This window comes from Littorina saxatilis, linkage group LG15 (genome assembly GCF_037325665.1).
Source record: "Littorina saxatilis isolate snail1 linkage group LG15, US_GU_Lsax_2.0, whole genome shotgun sequence".
In the NCBI taxonomy this organism is placed as follows: domain Eukaryota; kingdom Metazoa; phylum Mollusca; class Gastropoda; order Littorinimorpha; family Littorinidae; genus Littorina; species Littorina saxatilis.
Genome location: NC_090259.1, coordinates 2,593,234 through 2,614,385, shown reverse-complemented (window position 1 = coordinate 2,614,385; position 21,152 = coordinate 2,593,234). Strand labels below are relative to the sequence as shown.

At 42.5% G+C, this 21,152-nt stretch overlaps 1 protein-coding gene and 1 long non-coding RNA gene across 2 annotated transcripts in view; one reads left to right on the top strand and one right to left on the bottom strand.

Annotated features, from left to right (window-relative positions):
- LOC138948200 (sushi domain-containing protein 2-like) overlaps positions 1-21,152 on the top strand; it is a 164,653-nt gene that overhangs the window by 53,149 nt on the left and 90,352 nt on the right. The gene's annotated exons all lie outside the window — the stretch shown is intronic.
- Positions 128-21,152, bottom strand: part of LOC138948199 (uncharacterized) — a 21,341-nt gene continuing 316 nt past the window's right edge. The window contains exons 1-3 of the long non-coding RNA XR_011449924.1: positions 20,811-21,152; positions 20,297-20,429; positions 128-761 (exon numbers count right to left, since the gene is read on the bottom strand). The exon at positions 20,811-21,152 is cut by the window's right edge and continues 316 nt beyond it. This is a non-coding gene — a long non-coding RNA (uncharacterized lncRNA). The remainder of the gene's footprint in view (positions 762-20,296; positions 20,430-20,810) is intronic.

The window sequence follows — 21,152 nt, the reverse complement described above, 5'->3', positions numbered from 1 at the left end:
CTCGATTCCCCCTCTATGTTAAAACATTCAGTCAAAACTTGACTAAATGTAAAAAGAACAAGACTTGTCCCCTGATAGATTTCACACATATGGATATATATAGAATCATGAGAGCAAATGTACTACAAACAAAGAGGTTTCGCAGCTGTCGGTTCTTTGCTGTCTTGAACTCTTTGTCCTTAAAACTAGGCCTACTTGATTAAATTTCGCACACTACACACGAGTTCTATGAATACCTTGAGAGTGAGAATGGAACAATATTGAAGTCAGGGAATTTGCCTTGTTCTGTTATTACATGACTGACGTTACTTGGTGAAAATGAGACAGTCACAACAGTACCTGTTCTCAGTGCGCGCTATTTTGATACTGGATTGTCTCATTCTCAGCCATTCAAGGAAAAATCGTTTTTTAAAAAGCAGAATACTCCATTTTGTCCATTCTATTTATTCACTTTAAGTAAATTTACATGCACTTTATTGCAAATGCCTTCTCACGAGGCTCTGATGAAGCATTTTTTAAAACTTGAAGTAAAAACAATCCCCTTGTTTTCCGTTTATGCGCATTGAATGTTCATCACATGGATTCTTCCAGTTGAAACAACAACGCTGTGTCACGCAGTGACGTCAGTCAGATGCACGAGGTGCGTGACGTCAGTGAGATGCACGAGGTGCATTTGATGTGTTTGTCTGTCTGTGCACACACGTGCATCCATTCAAATTCCATGCACCCTTTTGCTCGACACACCCTTGTTAATATAAAAGCTGAAATAATAAGAGCATACATGTGAGGAAGATGCATAGCATAAGGCACTGCTTTCTCGGGATGTTTGTGCATCTTTCAAAGAACATTGTTGGATAACACCTCTTCACATCATCTTGCTGTGTTCCCACGCTGCTTGTATCCGTCTAACCGTGCCGAACAGAAGATGAACACACACACACACAAGAATTAAGAAAAAAAGACTAAAGTAAAAACAAAAACAAAATAGAAGGAGTAAGAAGATGGAGAAAAAGAACAAGACAAAAAAAGACAGAAGGCAAGGAGGATGGGAGGATGGGATCATCTCATCTTTTTTCGACATTCGAGTCCACCCTTCGGAGGTCAGATTTCTTCAATTGCCTTCGTTTGTACAAACCCTCCCACTCAAGATTCACCCCTCTCTTTCCCCCTCTCTTTTCTCGCAATACGATAATTCAAAAGATGGTCCTTGTTTTCACTTCATCTCACATCTCTTTCCTGCATCATAAAAATTCCTCTGTGAGGGCGGGTGCACCCTTTTAGCACTCTGCACTGCTTTCCAGCTGTTTTGTTGTTTGGGTTTTGGTGTGTGTGTGTGTGTGTGTGTGTGTGTGTGTGTGCTGCAGGCGTCTGTGTGTGTGTGAAAGAGTGGAAAGTGTTTTTGAGGAGTTTTTCGTATGAGATGTGTTGTATAGTTTTGCACGTGCCCTGGTAAATCGCCCTAGTGTCTGGCACCTATTGTAGTGTTTTGTGTCACGTGCCCTGGTAAATCGCCCTAGTGTCTGGCACCTATTGTAGTGTTTTGTGTCACGTGCCCTGGTAAATCGCCCCTGTGTCTGGCACCTATTGTAGTGTTTTGTGTCACGTGCCCTGGTAAATCGCCCCTGTGTCTGGCACCTATTGTAGTGTTTTGTGTCACAATGCCTTTGTAATGTCTTTGGTTTGGAGAGACAGACAGACAGACAGACAGACAGACAGACAGACAGACAGACAGACAGACAGACTTATCTGATATTAGGGACATCCAGATTCAACCTTCGTCAGACGAACATTCGTCGGTGGTGGGGATTTCCTCTCTATTTTTAACTTTGTGCCTCAATGCGCATGCGCTTGGTTTTTGGCGCTCACCACTGCTTGCCGAAGATCGGGATCTGCGTGGTGAAAAAGGCATGTTTGACGAACCTCAATCAGCAATCTTCGTGAGTACTTTTAGTCCTTTTCATAATGTTAAAAGTATGTTTTATGTGCGCAGTGTTAAAGTTTAATATCTTTACGACGCTTCTGTGGACTGTGCATCTGTAAACTGTTCATTTTGGAGGCGTAGTGCATGAACACGGATACCCACACAAAACTCAGAACTTGAGTCGACGGGCGACATATCCTGCCAATTATCTCCCTTGATCTCTCTTGCACAAGACACTTCTTTCCACTAGACCTATTTGTTTTAGAGTTGGGAGATTTTACAGGAATGAATCTAAAAATCGAAAAAAAATTCAGTGTTGCTTGTGTACCCAGCATATTCAGATGTCTGGAATATTCCGATAAAAAAGACTCGTCATATATAACACTACTCGTCATCACTGTTTCGAAAAACAGACGAACGCACGAAGAACTTCGCGTAGATCTGGACCGAAATTAGAAAGTGGTGACCGTGACGGGATGTGACGTCACCACTTCAACAAACTCGCGAACATCGGAACTCACGAACTTTTGACGAAGGCAAATCTGGATGTCTCTATTAACTCTTTCTCTCACGGACTGTCTGTCTCTCTACCTCTCTCTGTTTCTGTTATAGAAATCCTGTAGAGAGAGCAAATTGGTCGGATAATTTTACGCAGATGTTAGATGCAGTTTTACTCGAATCAAAGGAAATAATGTTATTGGGAGACTTTAATATTGATTTGCTTAAGCAGAACAAACTATGGCTAGATATGCTTAACCTCTATAATCTCAAACAGATAGTAGACACCCCTACAAGAGTCACAGCATCTACAAGTACTTTGATAGATCATATTTATGTCACTGATCAACGTAACATTGTTGAATGTTGTGTTCCCGCCAATGGTTGCAGCGATCATTTCCCTATCTGTCTGACCTGGTCGAGAAAGGGTGTAAAAATTCCAAAAGCCGGTCACAAGACAATAAAATACAGGGGCCGGTTTCATATACCGCTCTTATCCTAACTTAGGAGCTCTTAAGGGGTCAAGATGGGGTTAAGAGCAAAGTTAAGATAGGTGCGTTTCACGGACCGCTCTTTGGCCAAAGAGCGCTCCTATGTCGCTCTTAACATAGGGCAGCCCCCCCCCAGCCCTAAGTTAGGTAAGAGCAGACAGAAGCGCCCCCAACTTGCAAGGGAGATAATTTTAATCCTAAAAATGGCGGCCGTAAATGAGACTGTGAGTCGACTCGACTCGTGCATCATTTTGCGATATAACATGCGCCATCAACACATTTTCGTCACCGCACGGATCCGCGGAATGCCCAAGACGATAAGGAGAGTGCCGCACGCTTTCATTTGTCAAAGCATGGACTCCTCTTTGAATTATGTTGACAAGAGTGTGGACGGTATGCAGTTTAGCACTTACAAGCACCCGCGAAGACTATGATTGCACCGTTTTCTGCGTGATTGATGTCTGTCAGTCCATGCACGGCGACATATTCTACATCAGCAAGGAAACGAGTCTTCGCTGCATCCACCGAATGTATATTCTGCCTTGCACGACGAGTGTGAACCCGACAGGAAGCGGCTAACCACACGTACTCGTGAGCAATTCCAGATAGCTTGTACTTGTAGTGCACTTTTTCGGCGTGTTTGTGGTGCTGTTTACACACATTTTCGAACAACAGTCTATCAGTCAGTCAACGAAACAAAACAGCACGAGTATAATATCAACAAGGAAGGATGCCACGCCGTGACGGCTTCTATAGGCATTGAAGTAGTTGGTGACGAACATCTTTGGACCGTGTGTCGTGTTGTTCTATGGCCAGGGTGTGAAAAGGGTACCATGATTTTAAATGAGAGTTGGGTGTGTCCTGCAATCCAAGCACCTCTGGGCTTGTTCATATACGGTGACATTGGCTACATCTTGACACCCTGAATACTCAGTCACACCCTATATCTACAGCAGTGCTCCAAGCAGGTTAACTCAACACGTGAACTAGACACGTCAGCAAGACACGTCAGCATTGTTTCCTGTCATGATGAAGAAAGGTAATGTTTGGAATAGATCTAAAGCATAATTGATCAAATGTTCCTTTCAAGGCATGCTACTTTTCAGATTGTGTTTGGGAATGTTGTTGCAGAAAATGTCAAGGTTATAAAACAGCTTGCATGAGAGAGAAAACATTAGAGCAGAAAAGGCATGTTTGAAACTTAAATGGGTTGTTATTGTTAATCAGCACCATATTATATACTGACTGTGCTCGTTGTAAGTTTGACTTGGTAGCTGTGCTGACAGTGTTGTCTTAGTATCATCTGCACTGCAGATCTGTGCAGCGTATTCACCTGGTAATTGTAAATGCATACAAGCAAACACTGAAACATTCAGCAAACGCTCATAATTTTCTTTCTTGTATCACCAGAGAATAAACTTCATCATCGTCTGGCACCACCATGCTCTCCTCCAGTGTCATCTTCTACCCGTGGACACTAACATACAGTTACCAAAGCAAGGGCAGAGACAATGAGGAATGCCAATGAAAGCATAAGTCTTAGTGAACGTGGTGTGCAAGAAAAGACTGGACATCATTTCAGGTAAATATGTTATGCTTGTAATATGATACTCATTCAGTCATTGACAATTCTGTAGAACATTTGGAAAACAAAAGAAGAGGCGTTCTGGGATCACATAGTACTAACTTGTGTAATAGTAGTAGTATGCATACACATTGAAAGAGATGTGTCAAAACGTATTGTTCTCACACACAGTGACACACACAAAAACTGGACAGTGAGTAAGAAGAATGCTGTTTCAGTGTTTGACTTCTTTTTTAAACTTTTATCTGAAACTTTGACTTTAAATTTTACTACTCCTTGATATCAACAAAACTGATTCTTAAGTGACAATAACTAGTAATTTACTAGTACTAAAAACATGTATTTACACTGTTATTGTTAACGTGGGGGGGGGGGGGGGGGGGCATAGATTGTGAGGAGAATAGAACATGCTCTAGGGGATTTCAAGAAATTGTGCTAATTTGTAATTCAGTTGGTTTGTTCCATTTCCTGAATTGTTAGCCTTGTCTGATTCATTTTAAAGGACTGAGTCATTGCTGATATACAGATCTTTCTTTTAATTGTTTAACCCCTCTAAATTAACGCAAGACCTCATGTTTTTTACTGCTGAAGCGATTGACACCTGCATCAGCAGTAATGGCAGAACACAAAGTACAAAAGTTAACCAAAGAAGACACCCTGTTCTGGACAGATAATTGATGTTCTTCTTCACGTATGTAAACGTTGCCAAAGCGCTTTGAGCTGTGAAGAAGCGCTATATAAATGTTCTATTTTCATTATTATTATTATTGTGTCTATCCTGAACTTGAGTCGATTTTTAAGTGGTACTTTGTGTTTTTTCGGGTCAATTTTTGGGGGATCCTTTTTTGAGCAGCGGAAGAGTGTGCCACATTTCCAAGTGAAGTGCCTTTAATGGCGTAGAAAGTTTGAACAAAATGATTCGGGAGTGATTTTTTTTTAAAGTACACAATTTGTACAGATAAAATGGTTTGCTAAGTGTAGTATGAATAAGAGCAAGTTTTAGAATTACTCACTGTCTTCTCTTTTTCTTGTAAGATTATGTGGTGAAACTGCTCTGTTGCTAACATTTAATACAAGAAACCTTCTGCTCTTATGACTATGTTGCTGTTCCTTGTTCAAGGACCTCTACCCACACACTGATGCTGACACTCATTGAGGGGCCAACTACCAACACTGATTGTGATACTCGCTGAGGGGTCGACTACCAACACTGAGGCTGACGCTCGCTGAGGGGCCAACTACCAACACTGATGGTGATACTCGCTGAGGGGTCGACTACCAACACTGATGGTGATACTCGCTGAGGGGTCAACTACCAACACTGAGGCTGACACTCGCTGAGGGGCCAACTACCAACACTGATGCTGACACAACACTGATGCTGACACTCGTTGAGGGGTCGACTACCAACACTTAAGGCTGACACTCGCCGAGGGGCCAACTACCAACGCTGATGCTGACACTCGCAGAGGGGCAAACTACCAACACTGACCCTGATGCTCTCTGAGGGGCCAACTACCAACACTGATACTGACGCTTGCTCAGGGGCCAACTACCAACACTGATGTTGACGCTTGCTCAGGGGCCAACTACCAACACTGATACTGACGCTTGCTCACGGGTCAACTACCAACACTGATGTTGACGCTTGCTCAGGGGCCAACTACGAACACTGTTGTTGACGCTTGCTCAGGGGCCAACTACCAACACTGATGTTGACGCTTGCTCAGGGGCCAACTACCAACACTGATGCTGACGCTTGCTCAGGGGCCAACTACCAACACTGTTGTTGACGCTTGCTCAGGGGCCAACTACCAACACTGTTGTTGACGCTTGCTCAGGGGCCAACTACCAACACTGATGCTGACGCTTGCTCAGGGGCCAACTACCAACACTGTTGTTGACGCTTGCTCAGGGGCCAACTACCAACACTGTTGTTGACGCTTGCTCAGGGGCCAACTACCAACACTGTTGTTGACGCTTGCTCAGGGGCCAACTACCAACACTGATGCTGACGCTTGCTCAGGGGCCAACTACCAACACTGTTGTTGACGCTTGCTCAGGGGCCAACTACCAACACTGTTGTTGACGCTTGCTCAGGGGCCAACTACCAACACTGTTGTTGACGCTTGCTCAGGGGCCAACTACCAACACTGTTGTTGACGCTTGCTCAGGGGCCAACTACCAACACTGTTGTTGACGCTTGCTCAGGGGCCAACTACCAACACTGATGCTGACGCTTGCTCAGGGGCCAACTACCAACACTGTTGTTGACGCTTGCTCAGGGGCCAACTACCAACACTGTTGTTGACGCTTGCTCAGGGGCCAACTACCAACACTGATGCTGACGCTTGCTCAGGGGCCAACTACCAACACTGATACTGACGCTTGCTCAGGGGCCAACTACCAACACTGTTGTTGACGCTTGCTCAGGGGCCAACTACCAACACTGATGCTGACGCTTGCTCAGGGGCCAACTACCAACACTGTATGTAGTGGCCACTGTGTAACGTCCCTTGCACAAAACAACACATTTTATATTTAAAATGGTTAAAGGAATTTTTTAAGCATTTACATTAATTATGCCAGGAACAGTCTGCAGACACAGAAGTATACAGTGGTTTTGTCAATATTAGTTAGCAGTTAAAACATGTCCAACGTTCATATTCTATTTCTATACTACCTGTCAACAACAACAAACTAAGCAAACGCGTTTGAGGGCAGATCATTTTAATGAGGCCATTTATTGTAAAACCAATTATAAGACTGAAAAGGCCATTCATTGTCCTATGTTATATAGAAAACAGATTTAGTTTACGCGAGGTACTGTTTATAAAATAGAACCTACAAGACTAGCATCCCCAACAATCAAATTCGCAAAATCAAGTTTAACGTGTTAAAATCGACATATACTGTTCAAAAAAAGAAACGCATAGTTGCTACTTGCAAAATTTGTTTTATTTTTCGAAAAAATTAACAGAAAATCCAATATTTAGATTATTTGTTTGAAATTTGGTATGGACACAGTTGAATGCACACACAGTTCATTTGCATCTTCAAATCAATCAGTCAATCAATACGATTGGGTGCCGAGGCTGTCAAGTCAGTAGGGGGTGTGACTGCCTTGAGCAGCAACAACTGCCCGGCACCTTCTGGGCATGGACTGGATCAGATGCCGGATATCTTGCTGTGGGATGGTGTCCCACTCCTCCTGAAGTGCCTGCAATAGATCGCGGTGATTTGCCGGCGCTTCTTCTCGCCTGCGCACACGTCTGTCCAATTCATCCCAGAGGTGTTCTATCGGGTTCATGTCTGGCGACATGGATGGCCAGGGAAGCACCTGGACATGGTGGTCGGTGAGGAACTGGGTGGTGAGTCGTGCTGTGTGCGGGCGAGCGTTGTCCTGCTGGAATATGGCATCCTGGTCAGCCAGAAGAGGAAGGGCGTGTGGGCGCAGAATTTCCTCCACGTATCGCTGGGCAGTTATGCGCCCTTGGACGTGCACCAGGGTGCTCCTTCCAGCGGTATTGATCGCCCCCCACACCATGACGCCTCCACCACCATGAACGGGTGCCTCATCCACACAGTTGGGCGCGTAACGTTCGTTTACTCTCCGGTAGACCCTCCTCCGACCATCATGTCGCTGGAGCAGGAAGTAGGACTCGTCGCTGAACCACACGTGTCTCCAGTGATTCCGGACGGTCCAGCGAAGGTGCTGGTTGCCCCACTGCACTCGGTTGTGGCGATGGCGGCGGGTGAGGACAGCTCCTCTGTGAGGTCTGCGAGCTCTCAAACCAGCTTCATGCAGGCGGTTCCGCACGGTCTGGTCCGATAATCGGTGTGGCCCGGGGAGAGCCTGGACAGAAGATGAGGCCGACAGGAAACGATTCCGGAGGTGGCGGAGCCGTATGAAGCGGTCGTGAGCAGCAGTTGTCGCCCTTGGTCTTCCCGCTCGTGGCAAGTCAGCAACGGAGCCAGTGGCTTGAAACCTGACCCACAGTCTACTGATGGTGCTCTGGGACACGTGGAAGTGCCTGGCGATTGCACTTTGACTTTGGCCTGCTTGTAAACGACCCAATGCAATTTGGCGGTCTTCTCTGCTCAATCGGGCCATCTTTCATCGCTGAATTGTCGTCTGATTTCTTTGTGGCGAACAATCCGCTTTTATGGGTTTTGGAAGACATGGTGGGAGCTCAATATTCCCCGAGTTTCACGAGATTACACTGAAGCATGACGAGTGGTCATGCCAAATGAGCAATTTTGACATTGTAGCCACTGATAACGCATGCGTCACGTGCAGAGCTCACTTGTGGCAATGGACGAAAGGTCGACGACCAGATAAACATTTTCTGCAGTTTGGTGGATATCCTTGTAGCCATATAACTAAATTAACCAAATATTACAAGCTATGCGTTTCTTTTTTTGAACAGTATACTATCAAAACTGCTGAAAGGAAACCTGTTGTGCATGTTATTAGAAAGAAAAATTAAATATGCATCCAAACAGTCAGCTTAGTTTACATATCTTGTCTAACAATGGCGTAATGGCATGATGAACGGTATGTAATTCTTCTGAGAAGCCGTAAAATGCGGTTTCTGGGGCCATTTTAGTGGGTAATCAGAAGAAATCCAGCACATTTAATAAATTTCTCAATGCATTGCCTTCAAACGTCTGGTAATTTATGCTAAGACATGTCGTTAAGTACATCAAGTCATTCGAGAGATTAGGTTTGCTTTTATTTGACATGCCAGAAAGAGTCCTTAAAATAGTCGGTTGATCTAACTCTAAGTCTAAGCTGACTCATCAAACAAATTTAATTTGTTGCTATTTTCAACTTCAAATAAACCAAATACTCAAATTTCATGTACATATTTTATTAGACATGGATGGTATGAGGATTTCAAAGCGAAAGTAATCTTTAAGAAGTGGACTATTTTCACAGCGCTGAGCACAGATAGCCCACATCAAGCTCACTGCTGAACATTTAACTGCTAGCTGCTGAGCAGGGCTTTTGAGAGAGCATTTCCCAAGAATGTTTGTACGCGTTTGAACAAGTGGTCTGAGCAGCCGTCGTTGATTATGAATTACATTTCAGTGTAATTTGAAGCTTTAATGTTTGTTTAAAAAGCCTGCATATTTAAAAACAAATCTGTTTTCTTTGGAAAAGGTACATCTTTATTTTTTGTAATTCTTTCTAACATGTGGCATAACAGCAGTACTAACGTTTCAAATGACTTGACATTTTGTTTGTAATTCGGTACATCTGATTGTCTTGTCTTTCCATTATTGCCCACAATCAGCAGTAGTGATTATTGTCTTGTCTTTCCATTATTGCCCACAATCAGCAGTAGTGATTACTTCGGCACTTGATGGGATGTTGCGCAAGTCCAAGAAAGCAGCGTTTCCAGCATCCAAAAGTCCATTTAAAATTCACAGGTTGGGGAGTATGGGGGGAGGGGACATGAGTCACAGTGGCTACTGGTTTAGTGCGAGGCGCGCGACACAAAGGTGTCGACAGTGCGGGCCTCGACGACAGCTGCTGGTAGAGAGTTCCAGTCCTTCACTGTGCTGGGTAGAAAAGCGGCACTCCGATACTGAGTGCGGCAGGTGATGAGGCCGAACTGCTGGCAATGGCCTCTTCGCTGGCGTGGTGGTAAGGGGGCCAGCTTCGACTTGATGCCCGGACAGTGGACGATGCTGTTCGTGATCTTGTAGAGAATCGATAGGCGGGCAAGCTTCCTGCGCTCCTCCAGAGACTGCCACACAAGGGAGTCCAGCATCCGGCTGACACTTGACGTGTTGTGGTAGCGGTTGCAGACGAATCGGGCAGCTCGTCTCTGGGCGGTCTCAAGCTTGTCGATGTTCTTCTGGGTGTGCAGGTCCCATACTGACGAGGCGTACTCCAGGATAGGCCTGACAAAGGCCTCGTACGCCTGCTCTTTCACGGATCTTGATGAGATCTTCAGATTGCGCCGCAGGAACCCCAGGGTCTTGTTTGCCTTGCTGACGATGTTGTTAATATGGTCGTCCCAGCACAGGTCACCCTGAATGGTCACACCCAGGTACTTGACCGCCTTCACTGTCTCCAGCGTATGCCCATGGAGCTGGTAAGAGGGCTGTAGTGGGCGTCTGCTCCTCGTAACAGGCAGGGTGTTGCACTCTGCAGGATGGAACTGCATGTCCCAGCTCTTCTCCCACTCGGCTAGGCGATGGAGGTCTTGTTGTAGCTGGGCCTGGTTGTTTACGCTAGTCACCACCCTGTACACTGCAGTGTCGTCCGCAAACAGGCGCGCTAGTGCCGTCAGTCTCTCCGGGAGGTCGTTAATGTACGCTAAGAATAGCGTCGGCCCCAGCACTGATTTGTTGCTTAATTAATTCATTTGATAATTGTCGGTAAAAATACCGGCTAACACCTCACAATCGCAAACCTGTTTAATGTTGTCTTTTCTAATTCATGACATGTGTTAGCACGAATCACCAAATATTTGAACGCAATGCGTTAAAAATTGCAGAAATTCAAATGTATTGTTTTGTTTCATTACCCGCTAAAACGGCTTCAAAAACTGCCTTTTATGCCTACTGAGAGGATTACCACATATTTTTGTTTTGTTTTTTTGTTTGCTTAACGCCCAGCCGACCACGAAGGGCCATATCAGGGCGGTGCTGCTTTGACATATATATAACGTGCGCCACACACAAGACAGAAGTCGCAGCACAGGCTTCATGTCTCACCCAGTCACATTATTCTGACACCGGACCAACCAGTCCTAGCACTAACCCCATAATGCCAGACGCCAGGCGGAGCAGCCACTAGATTGCCAATTTTAAAGTCTTAGGTATGACCCGGCCGGGGTTCGAACCCACGACCTCCCGATCACGGGGCGGACGCCTTACCACTAGGCCAACCGTGCCGGTTTACCACATATACCTACTGAGAGAATTAACACATACACCGCTCAGCATGGCATAGTAACAAAATTGACTGTTTCAGATGCACATTTGATTGCTCTGAGTCTGATTTGTTGTCGATTTTAACGCAGGAACCTTGATTTTTTGAATTTGATTTTTGGGGGTGCCTGTGTTGTAGGAATCACTGTATGTATACACACTTCCTCATGTGAACTCAAACAGCTTTTTGAGTCACTTGAGAAAAAGTGACTCTATGTAATCGGTCAGTGTTAGTCTGTCCGGCCGGCCGGCCGTCCGTAGACACCACCTTAACGTTGGACTTTTCTCGGAAACTATCAAAGCGATCGGGCTCATATTTTGTTTAGTCGTGACCTCCAATGACCTCTACACTTTAACGATGGTTTCGTTGACCTTTGACCTTTTTCAAGGTCACAGGTCAGCGTCAAAGGAAAAATTAGACATTTTATATCTTTGACAAAGTTCATCGGATGTGATTGAAACTTTGTAGGATTATTCTTTACATCAAAGTATTTACATCTGTAGCCTTTTACGAACGTTATCAGAAAAACAAGGGAGATAACTAGCCTTTTCTGTTCGGCAACACACAACTTAACGTTGGGCTTTTCTCGGAAACTATAAAAGTGACCGGGCTCAAATTTTATGTGAACGTGACTCATTGTGTTGTGAATAGCAATTTCTTCCTGTCCATCTGATGCCTCATATAATATTCAGAACTGCGAAAGTGACTCGATCGAGCGTTTGCTCTTCTTGTTGAATAAGGGCAATCAATACATGCCCCTTTTCAGTCATATAATTTGTTTTACAATAGACTGCCTCATCAAAACATTCTGCCCTCAAACGCATCTGCCTAGTTCTTTAAAAGAATCACGCTTTGGACTACACAGTCCTGATGATGTGGGTCGTGTACAATCCATACTTTCCAAAGAAGGATTAAAAGTAAAATAAAAAGTATGGGTCGTACACTACCCACGCCATCCAATTAGGAGTTTTGCCGTCTCTTTGCATAGTATGGGTCGTACATGACCTACACCATCCCAATTAGAATACACAGCGTAAAATTCCTTACAGAATTCCATATGGGTCGTCCGCAACCCACATCAGCCCGACTGAGTAGTTCAAATTACTTCGTTTGTGTTAAAAGATAATTTTTCAAAAGTTGTGGTCAAATGACTTGAAGAGAAAAACCGGTGTATTTTATGGTAGTTCCTGCCCTCAACTTCCTTGGAATATCCACCATTTTGATCACTGTTTCTTGTAATTTCCGTTGACTTGTGCTCTTCAGTGTACTCAATTGCGATGAAATTTAAAGCCACATTGATTTTCGGGCTGTTGTTGTTGAAGATATTGACGGGCGCAGTGGCGTGGTGGTAAGACGTCGGCCTCGTAATCGAGAGGTCGGGAGTTCGAATCCCGGTCGCTGCCGCCTGGTGGGTTAAGAGTGGAGATTTTCCCGATCTCCCAGGTCAACTTATGTGCAGACCTGCTAGTGACTTAACCCCCTTCGTGTGTACACGCAAGCACAAGACCAAGTGCGCACGGAAAAGATCCTGTAATCCATGTCAGAGTTCGGTGGGTTATGGAAACACGAAAATACCCAGCATGCCTACTCAACGAAATCGGAGTGAAGCTGACTATGCTCTCAGAGTATAGTGTGGGGAACCCAAATGGGCAAACGAGCTCACACGTAACCAGACAATTCTGGAACGCTGAAGAAGAAGAAGAAGTTGAAGATATTGAGTTTTTAAGTTTGTCTATGTAAATTGAATAATTAATTCTGTGACCTAAAAAAGAGAGGGGATAGTACTGTGACAATTTTCTGAATTTTGATTTTAACCCCAACCTTGTTCTTAGGTGTCCCAGTTCAACACACAGTGACTAGTATTTCTGAATCATACACACTTTGAAGGCAAACTTAATGCCTTATTGCACCCATTTTCGTACCCTAACTAAAACATTCATTTCCGTGTTTATTCATTTAAACGTTCAATGGCATTTAAAGGTAAAATAATTGATTTGGCTTTATCCTCGTATGTTAAACAGGCATGGGAATTGTCCTTCCGCCGAATTTTTTTTTTTGTTCCGCCGAAAATGCAAAAGTGTCCGCCGAAAAAATAAAGGGGGGAGGCACACAAAAAAAGCACCGGTTACTTTGGCCTTTGCGCAAAAGCCCGCGAAAACTTTCCGTACTTTGTTCACGCACTGCTACCGCCCGCCTCAGTTATTGAACTATTATGTTTGAAAGTAAACCAGATTGCACAGATTGTGTTACAAGTTACATTTTCCTGTTTGTCTCAACAGATAAAAATTTTTACAAATTTAAACCATATATAATACATGTAAGCAAAATTTGGTACATTTTTGTACTAAAAACTCTGATTCTAAAAACAGAATTTAATGGCAAACTTGGAGCTCAGATGACACCAGATTGCACCATCTGGGTTCTTTGGAGAAAAAAAATTTCCGGGGGGGGGCATGCCGGGGGGGGGATGTGCTGATTTATGTGCGAGATAAGAATGGTTTGACACATGAAATGTTTAAGTATCTTACCCATTTAATCTTGATTGGAAAAATGTGTATAAGTAAATTTAGATATGGGACACCCCTTGAAATATTATTTATTTTTCAAAGGGACTTAACCCTCAGGGGCCTGGTATAAGTTGAGTGTTAAAAAAGATTTGGTGTACTGGAAACTGAGCTGAACATTAGGAATAAATTTATGTTATGATTATTTTTATTTATTTATTTATTTGAACATATTAGTTTACTGATAAGGTTTATTGATTTAAAAATTGTACACATTTGAAAAGAAAAGACCTATGAAGAATTAATCTGTTAGTGTTCTGATGTAAGTCCAGCAGTAGATAGGTTAAGCCTATTTTAACATACTGGAAACTGGTAATCTTCCAGTAGGTATTAATTTAGTTTTACTAAAGCCTGCTGGGACACAAGTAATGGGTTAGTGCATTTGTAAACAGGAATCGCTTGACAAGTGGCCCCCTTCATCCCCCCCTTCCTCGTCCTGATATGGCTCTGCGTAGTCGGCTGGACGTTAAGCAACAAATAAACAAACAAACAAACCTATGAAGAAGGTTTGCTCCAAGCCACAAAAAAAACAAAACAAAAAAAAAACAAAAAAAAAGATATAATAAAAAGGCAAAAAAAATAATTGTAGTAGCAAACCTGCATGCAACTGAGGTTAAAAAAAGAAAAAAGAAAAAAAAAGAAGAAAAAAAAAAAAAAAAAAAAAAAAAAAAAGACACCCTCAAAAAAAAAAAAAAAAAAAAAAAAAAGACACCAGATTGCACCATCTGGGTTCTTTGGAGAAAAACAATTTCCGGGGGGGGGCATGCCCCCGGACCCCCCTAGTAAGGCTAGGCGCTTCGCGCCGTCGACTTGACGCTTCGCGTCTTCAGTTATAAATTTTCCGCCTTTTTTACAATTTTCAATTCCCATGCCTGGTTAAAGTTGCCAAATTGTGCCTATTCTGAATTTTCTTTGATGTATAATTAGTGCCTAATGTTTTTATAGGGTCGATTTTGGGGGGTACCCTTAATTAAGAGGCGATCATGTAACCCATGTAAAATGAATCTTTGATTCCAAAAGTGTGCCAGATAGCCAAGTGGATGGCCTTTAATGACAAAGAAAGTTTGAATGAATTGACACGGGAATGAATGGTCTAGTGGGGTACGAAAATGGGTGCAACATATTTTTTTGGCAGAGTGTATATCCAATGGCAATAGTAATACCTGCCTTGCATGAACAAATAAAGGACTGGGTGGCCGAGTGGTAACGCACTTGCGCTCGGAAGCGAGAGGTTGTGAGTTCGACCCTGGGTCAGGGCGTTAGCAATTTTCTCCCCCCTTTCCTAACCTAGGTGGTGGGTTCAAGTGCTAGTCTTTCGGATGAGACGAAAAACCGAGGTCCCTTCGTGTACACTACATTGGGGTGTGTACGTTAAAGATCCCATGATTGACAAAAGGGTCTTTCCTGGCAAAATTGTATGGGCATAGATAAAAAATGTCCACCAAAATACCCGTGTGACTTGGAATAATAGGCCGTGAAAAGTAGGATATGCGCCGACATGGCTGCGATCTGCTGGTCGATGTGAATGCGTGATGTACTGTGTAAAAAATTCCATCTCACACGGCATAAATAGATCCTTGAGTCTGAGTCTGGAGATACACGCGCGATATAAGACTTCATATAATAAAAGATTGATCAGAAAATTGTGTATGTAACTTTGTCTCACACAGCCATTTACAAGCTGGTAGCTGTTTCCCAAACCAATATAAAAAGAAACAACAAGTAAATAAAAAATATTTTAACTCACAGTCACCCCATGAATTTGGATCAACAAGCCCAAGAACATTGTTTTTTTTCAATAATACTAAATTATTTTTTAAACATTCTTCAGTAACAAACAAAAACTATAAAACATATTTGAATATGCTTTGTCAGGTTGAACTTTTAATCAGTTAAAAACAAAATACATACCTTATGCTTTGAATATTAATGTACATGTCTACTATCTGATACTGTATCGCATGAACTTCACACAGTCTGACTCAATGTGCCTTGTGAAATTGGGCAAGTAAACATTGGCAACAAACCTGTGATCTGGATTTTGACATGGTACTTATATTTTAAAGGCACAATCTTTCCATGTCAAAGAATTGTTCTCATCATCACAGATGTGGACTGTCTTTTGCATGGATTGGTGGGATAAGACAAGTCTTACACTTGGACAAACACTGGGAGGGGAGGAGGAGGGGGGCCTTTTAAAATTCTCTTTCAAATAAAGAATATGTTCGTACTCTATTTTAAGGTTTCACCTGGCCATCCTCTGTGTATCTGATACAGCTGTATATATATAAAAAAAAATCCTTGTTATGCAAACTATCTTGTCAACCACCCCATTTACATTATGGGATTCATAATCCGGTATTTATGGCGTTTATGGCTATCTGGAAAGAAACAAATTTTACATTTGGGTACATGTCTAAAGGCAGTTTTGATTGATTGATTTTTGGATGATCACAGGTGGCAGTGACTGAATGTAATCAACAAAAGCCTCATAGTCTGCAATTAATAATTATCCAATGTACAAATATAAACGCATTCGTGTTGGTGTTTATGATTGATGCTTTACAGTGTTAGGAAGGTATGTAAAAGGTAACCAGAAAAAGGTCAAACAATAAAACCCTGCTATTTCTCGTGTTAAGTTGTGGTGAAAATCGATGCATCGCATTGAAATAAAGTCAGATGTGAATGATCAGAAAGATTTGAATGATGTTTTGTTGGGTTCCATGCTTCTTGTTGGCATTTAATAACTGCTTGGAGATAAAAGTCTGTGGGTGTGCTTGTGTGTCTGTGTCAAGATATACATATAACGCAAATAATGCTTTCTTACTGAAATGACCATCCGTAGGATATGCTGACCAATGCTCTCTCTCTCTCTCTCTCTCTCTCTCTCTCTCTCTCTCTCTCTCTCTCTCTCTCTCTCTCTTCAGTATGACCTATCACGACTGATTATTGCAGAGTCAATGTCTTCATAAGTACAAAAAATAATTCATATAGATCTATGTAAAAACTAAAACACCCACATAAAACACCCACACATATTTTGACACCCAGTCTGTGATGTCTGAATGAAATACATTTTTATTTACGTCACAATTGCATGACAAGTACGCGAGATAAATTTAACAACTTTGACCTGACAACACAAAACAAACAAAAAAAAACAACTCCCTCTCTGTCAGCAAAGCCTTACGCAGATCGATGCAAGGTGCAGATCAATCAAACACACACAATGTTGTCAAAATGGCACAAGACACGTACAGAGTGACCCAAGAAAACTGCAACCCTCACAACTGCTAATTACTTCTACATCTCTTGACCGGATCACTATATATTTAGGGGACATAAACTTCAGCCTATGCATGACCCTTCCCTTGATTGGCAATGTTGTAGAACAAATGGTCTGACGTTTGTGCAATTTCGAAACAAAGTTTCCAAATTCGACGATCGTCTCAACAGAACAAGGTTTGACATTTAGCGGTAGCAATACTTACCTGATTTAAACCCTCCAGACTTTTACTGTTTGGATTATCTGAATATCTGAGAATACACAAACACCCCCATCACCCCCTTAGATCATCGGTGACCTAAAGAAAGCAGTTACAGCTCCCTAAACAGCAAAGCTTTCGTGCCACTCACAATTTCGGAGGGGTAATTTGAAACACATTTTGTAGAAAAGGTAAATGTCCGATCATTATACCTAGAGACTCGAAACTGTGTAGAATGGTCGTGGATGAACTGAAGTGTATGCACAACTATGAACATATTTGCTAAACTCAAATGACTGAAAAAATAAACCCTTCGTTGTACAGTTACACTTTCGCAATGCCACGCAAAATTCATTTATGACAGGAACGCTTTCATCCATTTGAAATGCCCTGATCCGGCTTTTAATTGCTATATTCAAATAACTGACTCTCTGATGTTGATTCAGGTATACTAAGTCATTCAAATTATCCCAAAGCTAGAGTGCTTGAGTGCTGAAATCGGGTTAGTTCGGCGACTGCTCAATTTCAAACCTCGTGCTGTTGAGTCGATCCCCGAATTTGGCAACCTTTTTTGAAAATGCACAAAAGTCAGACCATTTGATCTAAAAATTTGTCAATTTGTAGAAGGGTCATGCATAGACTGAAGTTTAAGTATCCCATATATCAAGTGATTCGGTCCACAGATGTAGAAGTTATTAACAAATTTGAGGCCTAGAAAATTCATTATGGACGATGTCAAGGACGTCATTCAGATCTAGATCTACATACATACGTATGTACAGGTACCAAGTCTCATGTTTTATTCGTTTTGTAACGGGGCTAGAAAAACAAGCCTCCACGATCGCGTTGCTTTTGTTAACATTGGAAAGGAGGGTTATTATTTCTGTATGTGTAAATGTGTCCTTACTTTGTTTGGATCGATGTTATCATCAGGTTTTCGTCTGCTTTCAACCGGATGTTGTGACCTTGAACCTGATGTGACGTAACTAATCGGGAAACTCCGTTTAGCCACTAAAAATAGCGCTTTGCTCGCTCTTTGCAAAGAGCGATCCCAAAGATGGATCATGAAACGCGTCGTTCCTAACTTTCGTCCCACTCTCAGCTAAGAGCTCTTAAGGCCCTATTCCTAGGAACGCCTAAGAGCGCGTATATGAAACTGGCCCCAGATCCTTTTCTAAATTCAACGAAGACACATTTCTTCACGACCTCTGTAACTCCTCCCTCTCTGATGTTTATAATTGTACGAATCCTGATGCTGCATTAACACACTGGGTCAATGCCTTCACTGACATATATGATAAACATGCTCCATGGAGAATTAAAAGAGTCGGACACATAGTGAAACCGAAATGGTTTGATGATGAATTATAAGATGCCATAGATAATCGCGACTTCTTAAAGTCAATCGGCAAGGAAGAGGAGTATAGAGAACAGAGAAATAAAGTAAATTCAATAAAACGATTAAAAAAGAGAAAATATTTTCAAGACCTTGCTTCCTCAAAACAAAATCCAAAGAACATTTGGAAAGCGATAAATGAACTCACAAATAAAACTTCTGCATCTAAATCAAGTTGCGTTAGAGACATAACACCTGATGATCTAAATACACATTTTTCCAAAATAGCTGAAAAAGTTATTTTAAATGATACAACTAACCTCAATAATTTGGAAGTTTTAGAAGACTTCTGTAAGTCAAAAAAAAATTCATCTCAATTAAATATTCCTTCGCTTACAGTGTCTGAAGTCTTTCAAGCACTCACACATTTAAAGCAAACAGGTACCCGGGGGATAGACGGATTAGATGGAAGAATTCTTAAGTTATTAGCCCCGGTAATTTCCGAAACTCTCACTTACATTTATAATCTCTGTTTAGACAAACAATATTTTCCAATAGCGCTCAAACAGGCAAAAATTATTCCTTTGTTTAAATCTGGTGAGAAGAAAGACCCCTCAAACTATAGACCGATTTCTATATTGTCTGTATTATCAAAGCCACTTGAAAAACATATAAACAAACACCTATTAGCGCACTTTGATCACAATCAATTATTTCACCCGAACCAGTCTGGCTTTAGGGCTAATCACTCGTGTCACACTGCCTTAATCTCTCTTGTTGATCATTGGTTGGACAAGATTAATGAATTTTGTGGTGCTGTTTTTGTAGACTTTGCTAAAGCTTTTGATGTAATTGATCACAAGTTGTTACTCAGAAAACTCAAATTATATGGCCTCGGGACTGACTCAGTTAACCTTATTTGTTCTTTTCTCAGCGACAGGCAACAAAGTGTGCATGCGAACGCCTCGGCATCAAGTATGCAGGCTGTACGGTATGGCGTACCACAAGGGTCAGTTTTAGGCCTTCTACTTTTCTCCATATACATAAATGCCCGAACATTTACACACCACTTAATAACCCCAAACGACAACCCGGATTTTGCCAACCAAAGTCGGTGAAATTGCGTGAAAAATGCAGCAACGTAGGTTACAAGGAACTGCGAAACTGCTTACCAGCAAGCAGCGTGACAGGTGACCCCACCTACAAGAACAATTGCCTATCTCTGCAGCTAGAACATTCCAGCTTGAAAGGCACTTGTCTCTACCACTGACATAACGGAGTGCGCTTCTGGACATTCGTCGGCCAGAGTACTTTAAAACCTGGGAAGGGGGGTGGGGGTGACAGAGAAAGTCAACAAATGGAGACAAAGGTAGGTTTCATTACAACAAAATGTGAGAAGCAAGGGTAGTGAACAATTGCCTATCTCTGCAGCAAGCAAATAACTGCTTGAAAGGCGCTTTTCCTTACCACTGACATAACGGAGTGCGCTTCTGCATGGTCAGTCGTCGGCCACAGTACTCTGCATGGTCAGTCGTCGGCCACAGTACTCTGCATGGTCAGTCGTCGGCCACAGTACTCTTCTTTCGAGACTGCCAACAATCTGGGGAAAGTCCAAGAATGGAGGCAAAGTTAGATGTTATGACCACACAATGTGAACATTAATGCTCCTAACTGACCGATTGCTTATCTCTGCAGTAATTGTATTGCGGCTTGAAAGATATTTGTCATTATCACTGACATAAGAGAGAGTGCGCTTCTGGACTTCCGTCGGTCACAACTGTGGAAAAAATGACCGAGAAAGTCCAAAAATGAAGGCTTAGCTAAGTTAGGTGTAATGATCACAAACTGTCTAAGCAAATTGCTTATCGTCGCATGGCTACATGGCTTGTATGGCCACAACATGTGAGAGATCCTTTCTCAGCATTATGTTCATCTCTGCATTGAGACTAAAGCTTCAAACATATTTGTCTTTACGACTGACCGTAAGTAAGTGCGTGTCTGAACCTTCGTTGGTCCGCTGACCGATGGAGTACTTTTTTGGAGTTTCGTCAATTTCCGGCAGTTTTCGGCTGTCGTTGGCGTCACCTTGCTCCACGAGTCTCACAAGCCCGACTGTGGAAAAGTTCGGCAATTCTGCCGAAATGACGGCGCAGTTTTTGTCGTTTCGCCGACTGCCGAGGCCAACCGCCACCCCTGGCTTAAAAGTAACATGAACATTGGACGATTTTGTAAAATGTGTTGATGGCTTCGTATTTTCAGCAGTTGGGAACATAGTATACATTCATGGGACCACTTCGTACATAATTATTATAACTGGCGCACC